The sequence below is a fragment of the Rattus norvegicus genome, chromosome 6 (genome assembly GCF_036323735.1).
Source record: "Rattus norvegicus strain BN/NHsdMcwi chromosome 6, GRCr8, whole genome shotgun sequence".
NCBI classification, from domain to species: domain Eukaryota; kingdom Metazoa; phylum Chordata; class Mammalia; order Rodentia; family Muridae; genus Rattus; species Rattus norvegicus.
The window spans coordinates 142,923,125-142,939,156 of NC_086024.1; the positions used below are offsets into that span (position 1 = coordinate 142,923,125).

Consider the following 16,032-nt stretch of genomic DNA (forward strand, 5'->3'; position numbering starts at 1 on the left):
GCCCGAAAGCAGAACACTCTGTTCTCATAACTGGCTGAAAGAAAAGAGGAAAAGAGGTCTACAGCACTCCTGACACACAGGCCTATAGGACAATTTAGCCACTGTCAGAAATAGCAGATCAAAGTAACACCAGAGATAATCTGATGGTGAGAGGCAAGCACAGGAACCCAAGCAACAGAAACCAAGACTACATGGCATCATCGGAGCCCAATTCTCCCACCAAAGCAAACACTGAATATCCAAACACACCAGAAAATCAAGATCTAGATTTAAAAACATATTTGATCATGAGGCTGGAGGACTTTAAGAAAGACATGAAGAACTCCCTTAGAGAAATGCAGGAAAACATAAACAAGTAGAAGCCATAGAGAGGAATCACAAAAATCCCTGAAAGAACTCCAGGAAAACACAATCAAACAGTTGAAGGAAATAAAAATGGAAATATGTCCCACGCTATGTCTCGCCAGCAGGAACGACGCGGCACACACAGGATCCTACTGCAGAAAAGCTTTAATTCGTCTTGAGAGGGAGAGCATAAGCTTACAATGCGGAGACGCCGAGTGAGGAATAACCGTCCCTTATATAGGAAACTATCCTCGCCTAAGACGTGTCACTCTCTGACTGGTCGCTGCCAATTATGCCAGATGACGTACCAAAACGTACGTGTCCCTTTGAGTAGGGAAGTTACCAGGCGCCTGCATATTGCCCTTTTTACTAGGTGCGTTCTGCCGGATGCTGGTGCCATCTTGTAATGGAGTTTGTGAGGACAGCTCCTCACATATGTGAGGACAGCTCCTCGGACAGCTCCTCACATCTGTGAGGACAGCTCCTCAGACAGCTCCTCACAGAAATAGAAACAATTGAGAAAGAAAACAAGGAAACAACCCTGGATATAGAAAACCAAAGGAGGAGACAAGGAGCCATAGATACAAGAATCACCAACAGAATACAAGAGATAGAAGAGAGAATCTCAGGAGGAGAAGATTCTATAGAAATCATCGACACAATTATCAAACATAATGTAACACAGAAAAAGCTGCTGATCCAAAACATACAGGAAATCCAGGACTCAATGAGAAGATCAAACCTAAAGATAATAGGTATAGAAGAGAGTGAAGACTCCCAACTAAAAGGACCAGTAAATACCTTCAACAAAATCAAAGAAGAAAACTTTCCTAACCTAAAGAAAAAAATACCCATAAGCATACAAGAAGCCTAAAGAACTCCAAGTACATTGGACCAGAAAAGAAATTACTCCCATCACATAATAGTCAAAACAACAAATGCACAAAATAAAGAAAGAATATTAAAAGCATTAAGGGAAAAGGTCAAGTAAAATATAAAGGCAGTCCTATCAGAATCACACCATACTTCTCGCCAGAGACAATGAAAGCCAGAAGACCCTGGACAGATATCATACAGACCCTAAGAGAACACAAATGTCAGCACAGGTTACTGTATCCTACAAAACTCTCAATTAACATAGATGGAGAAACCAAGATATTTCATGACAAAACCAAATTTACAGACTATCTTTCTACAAATCCAGGGCTACAAAGGATAATAAATGGTAAAGCCCAACATAAGGAGGCAAGTGACACCCTAGAAAAAGCAAGAAACTAATTATCTTGGCAACAAAACAAAGAGAAGAAAAGCAAACAAACATAACCTCACATCCAAATAGGAATGTAACAGGAAGCAATAATCACTATTTCTTAATATCTCTCAACATCAATGGACTCAATTCCCCAATAAAAAGACACAGATTAACAAACTGGATACGCAACGAGGACCCTGCATTCTGCTGCCTACAGGAAACACACCTCAGAGACAAAGACAGACACTACCTCAGAGTGAAAGGCTGGAAAACAGCTTTCTAAGCAAATGGTTGGAAGAAGCAAGCTAGAGTAGCCATTCTAATATCGAATAAAATCGATTTTCAACTAAAAGCCATCAGAAAAGATAAGGAAGGACACGTGATATTCATCAAAGGAAAAATCCACCAAGATGAACTCTCAATCCTAAATATCTATGCTCCAAATACAAGGGCACCTACATACATAAAAGAAACCTTACTAAAGCTCAAAACGCACATTGCACCTCACACAATAATAGTAGGAGATTTCAACACCCCACTCTCATCAATGGAGAGGTCATGGAAACAGAAATTAAACAGAGATGTAGATAGACAAGAGAAGTCAAGAACCAAATAGTCTTAACAGATATTTATAGAACATTCTATCCTAAAGCAAAAGAATATACATTCTTCTCAGCACCTCATGCTACTTTCTCCAAAATTGACCATATAATTAGTCATAAAACAGGCCTCAACAGATACAGAAAGATAGAAATAATCCCATGCGTCCTATCAGACCACCACGGGCTAAAGCTGGTCTTCATAAAAATAAGGGAAGAATGCCCACATATACATGGAAGTTGAACAATGCTCTACTCAATGATAACCTGGTCAAGGAAGAAATAAAGAAGGAAATTAAAGACTTCTTAGAATTTAATGAAAATGAAAGTACAACATACCCAAACTTATGGGACCCAAGGAAAGCTGTGCTAAGAGGAAAACTCAAAGCTCTGAGTGCCTGCAGAAGGAAACCAGGAGAGAGCATATATCACCAGCTTGACAGCACAACTAAAACCTATAGAACAAAAAGAAGCGAATACACCCAGGAGGAGTAGAAGTCAAGAAATAATCAAACCCAGAGCTGAAATCAAAAAAGTAGAAACAAAAAGGACCATAGAAAGAATCCACAGAACCAAAAGTTGGTCCTTTGAGAAAATCAAAATGATAGATAAAGCCTTAGCCAGACAAAAGAGAGGACACAGAGAGTGTGTCCAAATTAACGAAATCAGAAATGAAAAGGGAGACATAACTACAGAATCAAAGGAAATTAAAAAAATCATCAGATCTTACTACAAAAGCCTATATTCAACAAAACTTAAAATTCTGCACAAAATGGACAATTTCCAAGACAGATACCAGGTACCGAAGTTAAATCAGGAGCAGATAAACCATATAAACAACCTCATAACTCCTAACAAAATAGAAGCACTCATTAAAGTTCTCCCAACCAAAAAGAGCCCAGGTCCAGAATTCTATCAGACCCTCATAGATGACCCCATATCAATACTGTTCCACAAAATTGAAACAGATGGAGTGCTACTGAATTCCTTCTATGAAGCGACAATTACCCTTATACCTAAACCACAGAAACACCCAACAAAGAAAGAGAACTTCAGACCAATTTCCCTTATGAATATCAATGCAAAAATACTCAATAAAATTCTGGCAAATGGAATCAAAGAGAACATCAAAATAATCATCCACTGTGATCAAGTAGGATTTATCCCAGGCATGCAGAGATGGTTTAATATACAGAAAACCATCAACGTGATCCATTATATAAACAAACTGAAAGAACAAAACCACATGATCATTTCATTAGATGCTGAGAAAGCATTTGACAAAATTCAACACCCCTTCATGATAAAAGTCCTGGAAAAAATAGGAATTGAAGGCCCATATCTAAACATAGTAAAAGCCATATACAGCAAACCAGTTGCTAACATTAAACTAAATGGAGAGACACTTGAAGCAATCCCACTAAAATCAGGGACTAGACAAGGCTGCCCACTCTCTCCCTACTTATTGCATATAGTTCTTGAAGTTCTAGCCAGAGCAATCAGACAACAAAAGGAGATCAAGGGGATACAGAGCGGAAAAGAAGAAGTCAAAATATCACTATTTGCAGATGATATGATAGTATATATAAGTGGTCCCAAAAGTTCCACCAGAGAACTACTAAACCTGATAAACACCTTCAGCAAAGTGCCTGGGTATAAAATTAACTCAAATAAATCAGTAGCCTTCCTCTACACAAAAGAGAAACAAGCCAAGAAAGAAATTAGGGAAACGACACCCTTCATAGTAGTCCAAAATAATATAAAGTACCGCGCCGTGAGTTTAACCAAGCAAGTAAAAGATCTGTACAATAAGAACTTCAAGCCTCTGAAAACAAATTGAAGAAGACCTCAGAAGACGGAAAGATCTCCCATGCTCATGGATTGGCAGGATTAATATAGTAAAAATGGCCATTTTACCAAAAGCGATCTACAGATTCAATGCAATCCCCATCAAAATGCCAATCCAATTCGTCAGAAGAGTTAGACAGAACAATTTGCAAATTCATCTGGAATAAAAAAATTCCAGGATAGCTAAAACTATCCTCAACAACAAAAAAAAAAGGACTTCTGGGGAAATCACTATCCCTGAACTTAAGCAGTATTACAGAGCAATAGTGATAAAAAATGTATGGTATTGGTACACGGACAGGCAGATATATCAGTGGAATAGAATTGAAAATCCAGAAATGAGCCCCTGCACCAATTGTCACCTGATTTTTTTCAAAGGAGCCAAAACAATCCAATAGAAAAAAGATACCATTTTCAGCAAATGGTGCTGGTTCAACTGGAGGTCAACATGTAGAAGAATGCAGATCGATCCATGCTTATCACCCTGTACAAAGCTTAAGTCCAAGTGGATCAAGGACCTCCACATCAAACCAGATACACTCAAACTAATAGAAGAAAAAGTGAGGAAGCATCTCAAACACATGAGTACTGGAGAAAATTTCCTAAACAAAACACCAATGGCTTATGCTCTAAGTTCAAGAATTGACAAATGGGATCTCATAAAACTGCAAAGCTTCTCTAAGGCAAAGGACACTGTTGTTAGGACAAAACGTCAACCAACATATTGGGAAAAAATCTTTACCAATCCTACAACAGATAGAGGGCTTATATCCAAAATATTCAAAGAACTCAAGAAGTTAGACCACAGGGAGACAAATAACCCTCTTAAAAATGGGGTTTAGACCTAAAAAAAGAATTCACAGCTGAAGAATGCCGAATGGCTGAGAAACACCTAAAGAAATGTTCAACATCTTTAGTCATAAGGGAAATGTAAATCAAAACAACCCTGAGATTTCACCTCACACCAGTGAGAATGGCTAAGATCAAAAACTCAGGTGACAGCAAATGCTGGCGAGCATGTGGAGAAAGAGGAACACTCCTCCATTGTTGGTTGGATTGCAGACTGGTACAACCATTCTGGAAATCAGTCTGGAGGTTCCTCAGATAATTGGACAATGAACTACCTGAGGATCCAGCTATACCTCTCTTGGGCATATACCCAAAAGATGCCCCAACATATAACAAAGACATGTGCTCCACAATGTTTATAGCAGCCTTATTTATAATAGCCAAAAGCTGGAAAGAAGCCAGATGCCCTTCAACAGAGGAATGGATACAGAAAACGTGGTACATCTATACAATGGAATATTACTCAGCTATCATAAACAATGACTTTATGAAATTCGTAGGCAAATGGATGGAACTGGACAATATCATCAGTGAGGTAACGTAATCAAAGAAAAACACACATGGTATGCACTCATTGATAAGTGGCTATTAGCCCAAATGCTTGAATTGCCCTAGATGCACAGAACACATGAAACTCAGGATGGATGATCAAAATGCGAATGCTTCACTCCTTCTTTAAAAGGGGAACAAGAATACCCTTGGCAGGGAATAGGGAGGCAAAGATTAAAACAGAGGCAGAAGGAACACCCATTCATGGTCTGCCCCACACGTGACCCATACATATACAGCCACCCAATTAGACAAGATGGATGAAGCAAAGAAGTGCAGTCCGAGAGGACCCGGATGTAGACCTGTCCTGAGAGACACAGCCAGAATAAAGCAAATACATAGGCTAATGCCAGCAGCAATGCACTGAACTGAGAATGGGACCCCCGTTGAAGGAATCAGAGAAACGACTGGAAGAGCTTGAAGGGGCTCGATACTCCATATGAACAACAATGCCAAGCAACCAGAGTGTCCAGCGACTAAGCCACTACCAAAGACTACACATGGACTGACCCTGGGCTCCAACCTCATAGGTAGCAATGAATAGCCTAGTAAGACCACCAGTGGAAGGGGAAGCCCTGGGTCCTGCTAAGACGCTACCCCCAGTGTCGTGATTGTTGGGAGGGCGGTAATGAGGGGAGGATGGGGAGGGGAACATCCATATAGAAGGGGAGAGGGAGGGGTTAGGGTGATGTTGGCCCGGAAACCTGGAAAGGGAATAACAATCGAAATGTAAACAAGAAATACTCAAGTTAATAAAGAAAAAAGAAAAAGAAAAAGAAAAAACAGCCTGCTAATATATGAAGGAAATCTTAGAGAAATAAATATAATGTAAAACCATCACATGAACCACATGAACTTGGGACAAGGCATATTGAGATAAGGAAAAATGTACCAGGAGAAAGAACAAGAATCAGAACCATTTCTCTATACAATCAGGAATTCCATCAAACTAAATCATAAGAAATACTGATACCCATGCTAGACTTTATGCAGAGAGACATTTGAGCACAAAACTCTAAATGGAAAACACTCTATCAAATCCTACACTTCAGAGCTCATGGAAATCCACAGAAGATATAGCTAAATGAGTGTAATAGCCAGAGGGGAAGGAGGGCATGAGGAGAACAAGACTATCTAAATCAACTGAAATCAACTGAGCAAAGGTGATGTGAAGGAAGAGAGTGAAGCAGCAAGCACAGGATTGACACAGGTGAGCACCAAGTCCTCATCATATACATGGTTCAGTTTAGTAATATATTTTTTCACACAATTTTTCCATTCATGACTTCTAGGTAATTTCCAGTTTTTGCTAATACCAGTAGTACATCAATAAATATGATACAGCAGGTGTATCTAATGGGATGTACAGAACTTTGTGTATATGCTTGAGAGAGAGGCATATCCAGGGAGATCCATTCCAAGCTTGAAGTGCAACAGCCACATGGATCCCCACAGTGCATGCACACAGTGGGAAATTTTGCTGAATGAGACTTTCAAGATAACTTTTGCAAAATAGGTTTGAATGGTGTCTAATACAAAATTGACCAAAGGAATTCCTACCTGATCCAATGTGTATGCAAAGATATTGTTAACCTTGCCTGTATATATCCTCACCTGCTCAGCCTATTTGAGATCTCTGATGTGGTAATTTTCACTGATACGATTTGTGTATATGGCAGGGTGTTCATAAATATAGCTACTGAGTGTTCGTGTGCAATAAGAACAAGTCAGTCCCTGGAGATAGAATTTTCTGTCTTTTAACCGATTCTCTTTATCTTACATTATTTCCTTTCCCTGTTTTGTGATGCTCCTCAATTTTTTCGATGAGAAATTCTTATTATTAACAAGTCTGTGGCTGAGTATACTGTCAATCACTCTTAGTACGTTGACCATTCATGAATGTCTGCATAAATCTTTACCCACTTCTCACAGAAAGCTGAGTGTTCAAGGTTCAAGCTGTCTACTATCTTTAAACATAAATATTTAAATGGCAGTTTGATGAAATTAATATTAGAAATAAAACTGAGGTCTAACAAGGCATACATCTTCTATAAACATGGACTTTTGACCATACTTACCTGGGTTTAAGTCTGCCCTATGAAAATTCACCAAAATATAATAAATAAAATTATGTAGCTTCCAGCAATAACCTTCTGAAGCATGTACACTAATGATGCTACTTCTTATTATTAGAGACATTTGGATATATCGGTTTATTCACATGTTGTTCATGCCCATTCACAGCATATAGAGAAAGAATTCATTCTAGATTTCCAACAAAGCATAAATAAAATGACAAAGTGGTACATATAGAAAAAGAAAAATAACTCAGTGTTAGAATATGAATTTTAATCTATAATGAAAATATATGGATAATACATGATAGCTGTATGAATAATCTATAAGTGTCTACATACAACTGGAAAATATGCTAACTAGCTCACACATGTCCATAACGCAAATGCTTCATGTTCTCATTCATATGAGCTGCAAGATTCAAATATTTTTAATATTTAATTGTAGAAGCTGAGGTACTAGAATAGGTCCATTAGAGCATGAGGAATTTATAAAGATGGTAGAGTAAAATAGAGATCAAATAAAATCAGAGGCCAGACAGAGGAGGCAAATGTTTCTAATATGAAATAGTATTGGGAAATGGAGAAATGATAAATTTGTGTAGCAGTAACAAATTTTAAATCACATTTAAAAAGCTTTGGTAAGATCTAGGATATTGCCATGTTATTAAATAAATAAATAAATAAATACATACATAAATAAATAATACTACAAGGTATATGGACTGCATGTTGCATTGCAAACCAAACATGGGCACTCAGAATAAAGGAAAGTGCATTATGGAGTAAAGAAAAACAAAACTTACAATTTTTCTAAAAATGAGGAACAGTTCATAGTTGTCTAGTATATACATTTGGGAACGTTTTGGTCTTGAAGTAATTTTGTGTTTGCATTATGATGTTGGTTTATGAACCTGATGATACAGTATTTTTATAAAAAATAATAAATTTAAGGAAAGTGTATGAAAACTGGGGATATTTAGATGAGATTTATAGTTTAGCTTTTGCATTGTCTTATTGGTTGCTTGTCGTGTTGAAGATTCTGTGAGAAATATGTTTGCAGAGAACTAAGTAGAGAGCACATAGACGAGCTTTTAGTTTTATGTGAACTTCTAGAAAAAATGGTTTTAAAAGTGAGAAGATTATGAGAACCAGAGGGGGTAGACGACTCTAACTAAGGAAAGAGTGTCTTCCAGACACAATTGAACTAATGCATATATAACCTCACAGGCACTGGGAGGAAAGGCCAGAGGCTGAAACAAGTCAGCTCAGATAAAATTGCAGAGTTGACAGAAGGAAATGGACACAGGCTCTCACTCATAACCAAAAATCCAGTAATTCACACTCAAAAGGAAAGGAGTAATTAGTTTTCTCCTGTGGAGTCTCACAGGGGATGATAAGCAATCATGGAAGACATGCTTAACAGTTGATAGGCAACAAAAAATGAACTCAATATTATTTCTGCTGACATTTATTTTATTATTAACTTGTTCAGCTCTCTTTGTGTCACTTACCTGTTGTCTGTATATGATGGCTACACAATTGTGGTTTCCTCGGATTCATTGTGTGTGTGTGTGTGTGTGTGTGTGTGTGTGTGTGTGTGTGTCTTGCTTTTTGATGGTTTTATTGCTTTTTATGTTTCTTTTAAATCCCACTTTAATTTTCCTTCTTTTTCTTTCTTTTTTTTTAATTTTTTTCAAAGAGAAAAAAAGCGTGTAGATGTTTGAATTGGAAGGTAGGAAGGACCTGGAATTAGTTGGGTAGGGAAATCAGATATTAGAATACAATATATGACTTTCATTCAAAAAGTATAAAAATCAAATAAAAACAAATAATCACACATCTGTGGCCTGTTTATCAAAGAATCTTTACAATGTTTGATGATAAAGACATCACATGTCACTCAGAGCAGGGGCAGATCAGTTAATAGACTTAAGAAAGGAAACCACAGAGGGTGCACCTCTCCATCCAGCTCATCTATGTGGATTATTGGTGTCATTGTGCCTCTGCTGGTCATGAGCTCCCATGAATGATGGTCGCCATGGCATACACTAAAGTTGCACAGGCTGGCTTAAGAAATACCTTATCCCTGTAACTTCAGCATTCACAGAGCTCAGCTGAAGGGATAAATGGCTCTAGTTTTGTGCGGCATTAGATAGGGAGAAGTACCCTGATTCCTGATGGAGGCAGATTCAATTCCAAGGAGACCCTAAACAGGATGACAGGTTCATTCCCAGTCTCCCAGATCAGGGCCGCACTAGCTATAGCCTCTTACCAAACCCCTGTAGAAAGATTTGAGACAGACCAGTCACATAGATCAATGTCCCAAGCCCCTCCTCCACAGGTGAGGATGTGACAACAGGTTACATAGGCCCAAGACAGATCAGTCACACAAAGGACAATGCCCCAAATCTCTCCTCCACAGGTGAAGTTTTGACCACAGGTCAGGTAGGCTCAAGACAGATCAGTCATAGAAACAGGACTATGCCCCCAAATATGTAAATGAGGTCTGATCCACTCCAGAGCTACTTTCTAGTGTTGGCTGAAGGTCCCTCTAGCCCCTTTCTATATCCCGACCTCCAGTATGGGGCATTGGCAAAGACTATCTAACCTCTCCTTAAAACAAAAAGAAAACCTGGTAACACAGAAGCCACTTGAAGGCCACAGGGCAGCTGCCAGTTCTTAAATCTGCAGGAAGGCTTAGTGTTTTGGATCTCTGTGGAATCTCCCAAAGACGATAGGCCAGGGGAATGTTCCCATTGGACAAAGCGTTTTTTATCTTTTCTGTAAAAAACAATTCACCACCTCATAAAAAATTTCCCCCATACCTTGCTTCCCCACCCCAGGACCCGTGTCCTGCAGCTTCCCACAGCCGGACAGCCTGACACCCTAGCAGTGTCAGAGTAGGGCAAGTATGGTCAAACTTCCTGTGTCCCTTGTCCCCTATCAGCCGTGCTCTGTGGCAGAGCAGACTCGGGACCCCCACACACACACACACATACTCCAATGCTTCAGAGGAGATATTAAACAAACCATCTGATCCTCCTTCCCCTCGAGCTCCCACCCAAGGACAGGGCTACATTAAAAGGCTTAAGAGCTTCCACCTGCCTCTCCTCATAATCCACCTTCCCCATCCAAACAGGGAGAGATACCTTACAAGCCTTAGAGGTAGTTCTTACCAGCCAACCAGAAAGAGCCAATATCCCCCTGTTAGCAATAGGCAGATCTTCATTTCATGAGGTACCTAAAGGCCTAGAGGCTTAGCCAATTAGACTTTCTTCCCAGAAAGTCCATGTCCAGAAGCTGAACAGGCATCAGATACCTCTCCGAACGCTGCTTCTCACTCGCTCTGCCCCCGACTGTGCTATCAAGACTCTATTCTTTCTTTGAGTTCTTCAAAGTTGGCCTTTTCATCCCCTTCCAATCTACATTTAGGATTTACCAGCCAAGAAAAATCAAGGAGGAGGAAAAAAAGATCAGTTTGCTTAAAGCACACAGCCTAAGTAACTTCACCACTACATCTTAGACTGGCCAAAGACAATGGAAAAACACAACTGAAACCGGAAAGGTTTCAGGCTTTGCTTAAATGCTTGTTCTCTCTAACAGGAACACCTAAGACAATGTGCGTGATTCGCAACCTAAAATTTTCATGCCTCTTTATTTAAATGTTTGTTTTACCCCTAACATTCATGATTTACATCCAAATTTTTTTCCAAATTTCCTTTAAGGTTTAAAAATCATCTATCTAACCTACTCCCACATGTCAAACCAACTATACTGATAATCATTACTTAATCCTTAATTAACAACCAGGTTTCTTTCACAGACAAATCGTTACTGCCTATCCCAGATACATAATTAACATGATATTTTCTTCCTCAGACATCTAAAGCAGAGTTAAATGATGCTATCCATGACTAAACTCCTCAAACACACTTGCTTTTCTAGAATCATGACAACAGACCATGATGTGCTCCCAAGCAAACCAACACAGACTTAACACAGACCACCCATCCTACCCATCCTATGCAGACATCCCCTTGCTGGGGTTCTGCTCCTCTGTTGTGATAACCCGACAGGTTTTTCTGCAGTGCTGCTCCCACAAATCCATCCAAGACCAAAAAGCCATCCCCTCAGACCTGCCTAGGACAACAAAACTGCCTTTATCCAGACACCTCATCTGACTGACAACTCTCGAAGACACACACTAAGATCCACAGATGTCAGCTGAGACTCATGTCCATGGGACCTTCCAGCTACAGATGAATGCTCATGCCAAAGCCAAATGGCTACTGAAATTGAGGAAAGTTACATGATAGTAAGGAAAACATGATGTCTAGCTAGATTAATCTAATGTTGTTTAAAACAAATGTTAATATCCTCAAACCAAACAACCCATGGATCTATTACTTCGTCCAATGATCCTTTAACCTCCCAACCCCACCCTCATCCCTTGTTACCATTCTAGCTTAGTTGCACTACGCCTCAGGCCTATTTAGTGTTTTATTTTGTTCTTCACTCCTACACAGATTTTCACTACAAATAATACTGCTCATTTAAAAAAAGTAAAAAGGGGGAATTGTGGGGCAGTGGGCAGTACAAAGTACCCTGATTCCTGATAGAGATAGGTCGAATCCCTGGGAGTCCCTAAAAGAGACAGGATGTGCAGTCCTAGTATCTCAGAATATCAGGGCCTCATGTAGCTGAGCCTCCCAAAGACCCTTGTGGAGATGTTTGAGACAGACCAGTCATGTAGGTCAATGCCTCAAGCCCCTCCTCCACAGGTGAGGACTTGACCACAGATTACATAGACCCAAGACAGATCAGTTACAGAGGACAATACCCCAAAGCCCTGTTCCACAGGTGAGAACTTGACCACGGGTGAAAAAGGCTTAAGACAATGCCCTAAGCACCTCCTCCACAGGTGAAGATGTGAATACAGGTCATGTAGGCTCAAAACAGATCAGTCATAGAAACAGGACCACGCACCCTCCAAATATGTAGATGAAGTCTTCCCAAGTTCTCAGGTCAAACCAATAGAAAGGACCTGCTGTCAGACACTGACCCATCAAAAAAACTGTATGTAAGTGTCCTATTCAGAATTAAAGCTGTGCAGGAACTATTCCATGCTCTGAGAGCTTTGGGCATAAAAGTGGTAACAATGCAGCTTGGGAAAAAGATCTGCTTGGGAAAGAGTTCTGCTCTCCCCAAAATTATCACCTCCAGAAGCTCCTCTGCACCAATTACCAGCTAGTCAGTCTCCTGATGTCCCATCTTGAGCAAATGAAATAGCATGCAGCAGTGCAAAGGAGCAGAACAGGCAGATGGGGTGGTGGAAGCTATTCCTCCTCGTTGTCCGAGTTCTCTCCCCCTTGTCTGAATCCATGCACATAGTCAGAGGAAAGATCTTTGTGAGAGAGCCCCAGAGCCCTACACACCTGTTCCTCAAGTTCTGCACAGCTAATTTATTCAGATGTTTTCTTTCACTGACACGTGCAACAGGTATTTGACAATATTATTGATGACATTGACATGAAGATTACAGAGGGCATGAGGGCCTGGTACACACAGAAAAGCACAGTTATATGGGGCTACCTCATCTGGATTTTTGGTTCACGTCCATTTATCAACCATTCTTCTTTTACTCCAAATGTTGTTTTTATTACAGAAATTTTAATCACATAGTGATGACTCCTCAAGGAAGCAGAAAGATATCAAATATCTGCACTACATTCAAAAAGATGAGAGTGGAGGTTCTTAACAAACTGCTGATTTATTTTTTGCTATCTGTGGGGACAGAACTCATCCTAATTACCCAGAATGATTATCCCAGAGTCTTCCATCATTAGACTATTACTCCTAAGGGAGATGTTACATGTACTTTATGGCCTGCTAACCTGTATACTGTTGGTCAGAGACCACACTAGACTCTAGGCTTTAGCAATAGAACTAAACTCATAGACACAAGAACTCCGTAATCAGTTTCTATATGTCCCCACCTTGAGTTTTACTATGCAACTGGGTTTGAAATGATTAGGCAAATTGGTGTTGCCCACAGACCCTTTTCCAAATTCTATTATTATGTTGAAATATACCTACAATGAATAGTCTGCTCAGAGTCCTCAAAGTCCAATCCAGGTTGACAAAGCAATGGACACCATATTCTCATTCTTATCTTCTCAAGGTTTGTTTCCCTCTATGACACCTGCAGGGATGACCTCAAGAAATAAAAGCTTTACTAGGAGAAAATTTTCTTTGCTCTTAGAGATAAACAATAGAAAATTTCAAACTTAAAATACATACACAAACACGCAATCACACACCCATGCACACACACACAGAATGAGAGAGAGAAAGAGAGAGAGAGAAAGACTGAGATAGGCTAAAACTCAAACATTTTACTTATGTATTTCATTATACCTAAGCATTAAACTTTTTATACATGCCTCATCATTAAGTCCTTTCAATCCAGCCTTTTAAATACACTTTAAAAATACAAAGACATGAGAATTTAGAGCATATGGGAAATTTACATGACAGATAACTTATCAGAAATTTCTCTTTATTAGTACTTTACAATTCATTTTTCTATAACTTATTGAAAATACATTGCTTCATGCAATATATTCTGATTACTGGTTTCCATCTCCAACATGTTATCAATCTTCTCCCAGCACTGCTCTGTTCAGAAAATTAGAAACAAACAGAATCTAAATATAATGGAAAGGAAAAGCAAACAAATGGAAATAGGACAAAACAAATAAAGAGAAGAAAAGTCATCAAACATAAAATATAGGAAATAGATGTGCATGGAGAGACACATAATCACAAATGCTCTGTAGAACAAAGCTGGGCAAGAGATATGTAATGAGTATGAGAGTTGATGCATTATCTCTATAGGTCCATGATCCAAAGAGGGTAGTGACTAGGTATGATTACTGGGAATGGGAAGAAGTAAATATGGGAGCAAATCTTATCCTTAATCTCAGAACCTACCTCAATCAACAAGTATATACATGTGTTGGTTAAGCAGTTTGATGAAAAGTGATTTGATAATATTTTGACCAAGGAACAGGAAATATATTTGCATGCCTGTGCATTCTGATGAATATTTCTCAAATTCTAAAAGACTGGAATTTCTGCTGGAACACGCGGCAAGTGATCACAATACACCTGAAGTCATTGAGACTATGAAGGAGTGTTTGCTTGCCTGTGTTGGTGATTTAGATTTTATAGGTCAAATTCATATCATACATTATTCCCAACAATTGCAAATACGGCTCTCTCAGGTTCTTGTGATATTTTTAACATGCATCACAATACTTTTCACTTTTTATTGTTTTATTGAATAGGAAACATGCCAATAAAAGTGGTAAGTAGTGAAGTGATTCACAAGGTATGGTGAATTGTAGGGTTATCCAAATAAAATCACTTTATTCATACAGGTTCATTTATAAAGAGGACAAAGGCACTAAAGGATTAGAGGAGGAGGTAATAAATGGACATTCAAAATTACTATTCCTGAGCAAGTCTAGATATTAGTCTTTTCTGTCATCTCAGTCCCATGGAAGCTTGCTGCTCTCACATGGTTTCTGACACATTCAGGATGTGGTTACAACACTGTGTCTTGCACAGTAATAGACCCCAGAGTCCTCAAATGTCAATCTTCTGAGTTCTATGTAGGCTGTGTTGGAGGATTTGTCTGCAGTCAGTGTGCCCTTGCCTACAACTTCTGATTGTAGGCAGTACCACCACTTCCAGGAGCAATTGCTCCAATCCATTCCAGACCCTGTCCAGGTCTCTGCTTTACCCACTGCATATCATACTAGGCAAAAGGGTAGCCAGAAGTCTTGCAGGAGACTTTCACTAAAGATGCAGGCTTCACCAGCTCAGGTCCAAACTGCTGCAGCTGCACCTGGAAGTGGACACCTGTATAGAGAAAGGCAGAGTGGATGTCATTTTCACCTCAGGCCCTGTTTCCTCTTCAGATTTGGAAATGGTGAGCCCCTTACCTGCAGTTATTGACAGGAAAAAGAGAAAAACCCAGCTCCATTCCATGGTTAGAGTCACTGTGCTCAGGGACTGTGGAGAGGACACTAACCATAGGTTGTTTACACACTGTGGACATCCCTGTATGTACAACTATAGACCCAGGTAATAGCATATTAATGACCAGGTAAATTCTTATATAAGAACCTAGTCTACCAGGAAAAGAACTGGAGGGGAAGGACTTAAAGGCACATCGGTCAGGCAACAGGATGCTCAGGTCCAAATCCTAATCCTCTCTGAGGAAATGCATCCCATACCCTTGTACTCTGAGCAGAGGCTGTGTATGTAACTTTAGGGACTGAGCTCTCAAAAGATTTTTGGTAAGATTCTGTTGCTCCACTTTTGCACAATGTCATCAGATTGCTCTACAGGTGTTTTCTATAGTGATGATGAAATGGATAGAATACTCCAAAAATGGCTAATTTTTACTGCCTTCTTTCAGATATGTGGAATGAATATCTACCTT

At 39.4% G+C, this 16,032-nt stretch overlaps 1 pseudogene; it reads right to left on the reverse strand.

The window, feature by feature from the left end:
- Positions 1-11,032: 11,032 nt before the first annotated feature.
- Positions 11,033-15,575, reverse strand: Ighv-ps3 (immunoglobulin heavy chain variable region, pseudogene 3; annotated as a pseudogene).
- Between the last annotated feature and the right edge of the window lie 457 nt (positions 15,576-16,032).